At 40.0% G+C, this 5,222-nt stretch overlaps 1 non-coding gene across 1 annotated transcript; it reads right to left on the reverse strand.

Moving 5' to 3' along the window:
• Positions 1-772: 772 nt before the first annotated feature.
• On the reverse strand, positions 773-845 carry trnam-cau. The gene has a single exon. It is a non-coding gene; the product is annotated as a tRNA-Met (tRNA).
• Between the last annotated feature and the right edge of the window lie 4,377 nt (positions 846-5,222).

Consider the following 5,222-nt stretch of genomic DNA (forward strand, 5'->3'; position numbering starts at 1 on the left):
AGACCGCTTGGTCAGGCTTAGCTGTCATTATAGTGCCCCTTGCTGTAACGCTCAGATTGCAGCTCGCACTTGCGTCGCGTTATGAAATGCATCGCATTTTTCAACACAACTACGCGGGAAACCCCATCTGCGTAGCTCGAAGCGTCTGCGTTGGCGTCCACGCGTGAAGTATGTTTCGGGCCTTGTACTCCATGTGTCAAACACGAGGCCCGCAGGGCAGATTAGGCCTGTGACATAATCCTATCCAGCCCACAAAAGTATTTTCATTTTCTATTAATATTAGCTCGTTTCACAGTGCACTGCACTACAGTCCCCAGCATGCACTGCAACAAAATGTGAGTTCCGACTTTCCTACGCCAACAACAGTCTATGGGAAAGCTGTTACACCTCAATTCTACACAATTCTACACCAGTCGTATCACCAAACAAGTATTAATGACCTTGCAGCAAAGAAAAGATGCTGAGTGTCCAGTTCAAGCAATTAGACTGAGCTCCTGGGGACATTTAAATTTTGAATATTTTAAGTATTCATGTAATATTTCAAGGTCTACTACAAGTGCCTATATTTAACTGTTGAAAGTTTTTTTTTGCATATTTTGAATAAACAGCGGTCAGTCTAGTTTATAGCTAAATGTTAATTAAAAATTAAATAGAAGACGGCCCACGGATTTGTTCAGATTTTTTAACATGGCCCTTTTAGTGGTTGAGTTTGATACCCCTGTCCTACACTGCGAAATTTCAACAGAAACGACCCAAAAACGCTAAAAGCACTTGCCCCGTGTGAGGATCGAACTCACGACCTTCAGATTATGAGACTGACGCGCTACCTACTGCGCTAACGAGGCGGTGCAGCGCAATCAGCCAGAACTGAGAACGACAGTTCGGATTGGCCGATTCTGAACTGTTTACTATAACTTTAAACTCCATTGCCTTCATTTAATGATCGATTTAATGATTGAGATTTACTATAAGTAGCAGAGAACTGCATGTTTAGATGTTTTAAGGCATATAAATGTTAAAGTTACCACAGAAACTACACTGTTTTCCAGCCCAAAGTCTCGCAAAGCAGGCAAACAGTCCACCTTTAGCACACAGAGTTAGCCCGCAGCACCTGAGGAGATCTGAGGAGAACTACCACAAAAACACGAGTTTACAGCTGAACAACACGCTAACCCGCCTTTCGCCTTATTGAATGCGATTAGTTCAGCACATTTTAAACGCTCAAAACGTTTAAAATATTACAAATTTACAGTTTTAAATTCCTAATTATGGACTGACTCTCCAAATTCAACAGGAGGCTGTTGTGGTTTCCTTAGCCTTAAAGGGAAACTCCACCGATTTTTCAAAATTTCCGCATAATTCAGTCGTGGAGATGTAAACAAAGTCCTTCAAGGTGGTTTGATGTCAGATGTTCATTGTAGCGAAATGTAGTGATTTTGATTTTTTACAGTGGTGGTGATGGGAACCAGGGGTCGCCATGACTACAACACAAATAGAGCCATTTTATTTACCATCCAAAACCACCAGTAAACCTACAGGTGTCTTCTGGGTTCTATACCCTGCTGAAAAAAAGACAATTAGAACCATTAGGGTTAAAACCTAATGAGTGTTTGGGAACTGGATTAATGGTTACCTTTAGAGACCACTACACACTCAAAAATGATGGTTCTTCAGTGGTTCTTTAGGGAAGAAAGTGATTCTAAATAGAATCATGAACATTCAAAGAAACCTTTGTATGATTAAAGGGTTCTTTGCATTGTGAAAAGGTTCTTTAGACTGATGGAGCATGTGATGTATATGGTTCTGTAAAAATGGTTCTTCTATTATCACAAGCCTGACACTGTAACAATAGAAGAACCCTTTTTGATGCTATATAGAACGCATTTTCGAAAAGGTTCTATGTAGAACCATCTACAGCACATTCTCCATCAGTCTGAAGAACCATGCAAAGGGTTCTTTGAGTGTTCATGGTTCTATATAGTTTCCTGTATGACACTTTTAGATCCCGCTAAACCATCTGAAATCAGTCCCAGAAAACCTGTTAAACCACTGGGATCCATTACATTGTGATATCAACCCATCAAGAAAACCAAAAGACATTACAAAACCACTGAGAACCGACAGAAACACTCAATAGTTTCTGGTTTTTTTGTGTGTTTTGTTTTGTTTTTGTTTGTTTGTTTTTTTCAGCAGAGTATCTAATGTTAATGCAGGGTATCTAATGTTAACTGAAACATCATTTTCTTTTGGGACTATTTTGCCTTAGAACACCATGCATGCACCCCTCCACCATGAATGTCTCTTAAAAATTACACACAAGGCTTCTCTCAAAAGTGTCAAAAAACAAAGTTTCAGGCATCACACAGCAATTCACTCCATTTCGCAACTTTCTCAAACACTTCGGGACGTCTGGTTCCTATCACCACCACTGTGAACAGTGATGAGTTCTGACTAGTTCCTCTAGAATGAAGCATATCAGCCCAAACCACTCTGATTGACTTTGTTAACATTTAATTAATTATGCAGAAATATTGGTGGAGTTTCCCATTATGGTGGAATTCCATAATTAAATGGTTAACATGCAAACAAAGTCATTCAGAGTGGTTTGGTGTTAAATTAACATATCAACATATACATATACATATACATACACACACATATACATATACATACACACACACACACACACACACACACACACATATATATATATATATATATATATATATATATATATATATATATATATATATATATATACACACATACATATCGCGGACCAAACCCTTGTATTTCCAATCAACATGTTACATCAACATGGTTCTTTAGCAAAGTGAATGATTCTATTAAGAACCATGTGTTCTATATAATATAATATCATTTCATATAGAAATTAAATGGTTCTTTGTGTAGTAAAATAGCTCTTCAAATTGATGGAGAATGCTTTGTGTATGGTTCTGCTTTGGTTATGATGTCAAGCGTGTAACAACAAGAGAACCCTTTTTGGTTCCAAGCATGTATTGATCCTACATAGAACTCATCGTTGTCAATAGCCTAGCTAGAACCATTCCCTTTACTAAGGAACCATTAAAGAACCACCCTGCTGAAAAACCCTGTTTCTGTGGCTAATTCGAAAGGCATTTGATGGTTTCCCATATATATATAATGGCCGTATTTGCGTTGTACACATGATGACGTCTGGTTCCCATCAACACCACTGTAAAGAAAATCTAAACCAGTAACTTCATCTAAAATGAGCCATTTCACATCAAACCAATCGCGATGACATTGTTTACATCTCAAGCACTGAACTATAATGAATTTTGAAAACCCAGTGGACTTCCCCTTTAATCCCGCAGTGCTGAAGCGCTGAATGGAACCGAAGCGGGGTTCTTACTCGTGCTGTCTGCCGGGTTTCCCGCGCTGGCTCTGCAGATGCGCAAACGAGCGCAGGGAGATGTTCCTCAACAGACCCTCCTCTGATGCCTCCTCCAGCCTCAGCTGCGGGAGAAAGTGGCCGAAAGCCATCCGTCCGGTCCGGGTCAGCGGTGCGTCCTGAGACAACAGCAGCAGCAGCAGCGCGCGTGGAAGGCGGAGAAGAGCGAGGCGCCAGCGCGCGGACCTCAGAAGAGGTGCTGCATCTGCTGATGATGATGAACTTTCAGCTTCTCAGCTACCTTCCGTTTGTCACGAGCGCAGGAGGTGTGAAAGGAGGACGCGCGCTCAGCACGAGCTCAGTGTTGTGGGCGCACGCGACACCTACTGTAATCATTTACAGTTCATCTTAACCATCAAACGCAATGAGCATGAACTTGCTGTGGATCCGCGTTACTGTGGACGCTCTGTAGATCTGAGCGCTGGTCAGCAGCCTGAAGCCCGAGGCAAACTGCTTAACTTGCTATTCAGAGCACTTTAATTTGATTAGGAGAAGATACTGCTGGGAATGTGGTCTCTGGCCTGCACTTTACACCTCTTTGGCCAAGTTCTGCTTTCAGTTCCAAGGAAATTGAATTAAAGTGGTACATATTTTACCCAAAGCTGTCACTTACTGCATATTTCTAAATGAATTCTGCCTTCAATGCAAAAGTTGAAGGGGAATTCCACTGATTTTTAAAAAAATCAGAGATGTAAACAAAGTCATTCAAAGTGCTTTGATGTGAAATTTGCAGAAAAATATACTTATTTCTTTACAGTGGTGGTGATAGGAACCAGAGATCACGATGTCTATAACCCAAATATAGCCATTTTATTTATACAAAACCACCAGTGAACCTAAACTGTCTTCTAAGTTTTCTTTGGGGACTGTTTTGCCTTAGAACACCCTTCATGTATCCCTCCACCGTGAATGAATTAAATACATTTTAGACCAAAACTATCGTGTAACTACTGTACAACTGTGTCTCAGACACGAGGCAGTGTATTCATTAGCATTTCATGTAATAACCTTCTGTAAGGGAGCTTTTAGAGGTGGACGCCTGGTTCCTATCACCACCACTGCGAACAATTCTGACTCTTAAGTTTCTCTAAATCAAAGCATTTCACACCAAACCACTCTGAATGACTTTGTTGACATGTTAACCATTTAATTATGCATACTTTTTGAAAAAGTGCTTACCTTTTAGCACCGCTGGTCAAATTACATGCCTGGCTGAAACTAAGTTAACACATCCTCTACAGGGAACTTGAATATGGCATTTTTCTGCAAATGCACGCTTTCTTCACAAAATGAATGCATTTTTTGAAGCTTAACATATTGAATTTACTTGTGTTTTATTTTTTCTCCAAAATGTTAAAGCTGCACTGTGTAAGTTTTGGGGATTTGGAGACCTCTATGGTGGAAATGTGTAATTGCACATGAACATGCAGAAGAACACTTTGTAGCATGAGTTCGGACTCCTTCCCTGAGTGGATGAATCTGATTATTGTAAGTGTGTTGACAGCTTAATTCAAAGAGAACTCAGTCAAAACTTAGTGCGGGACGTGTCTTCTGATGATGCTGATTTTGCATTTGAGGCCTAAACTTCAAGTTGCACCTTCTTTTTGAGAGACACATCATATTTTCGCCTGACAAAATGACATAGTGCTACTGTAAATTCAGCAAATTAACAGTAACTGTGCATTGACATGTGCAAAAGTGTGTTCTCTGTTGATGTTTTAATTTATTTTCACTATGAAAATCAGTAAAAATGTCATTTGATGAGGGGTGCCCAATTTTTTTGCAT

This window comes from Colossoma macropomum, unplaced genomic scaffold (genome assembly GCF_904425465.1).
Source record: "Colossoma macropomum unplaced genomic scaffold, Colossoma_macropomum, whole genome shotgun sequence".
NCBI classification, from domain to species: domain Eukaryota; kingdom Metazoa; phylum Chordata; class Actinopteri; order Characiformes; family Serrasalmidae; genus Colossoma; species Colossoma macropomum.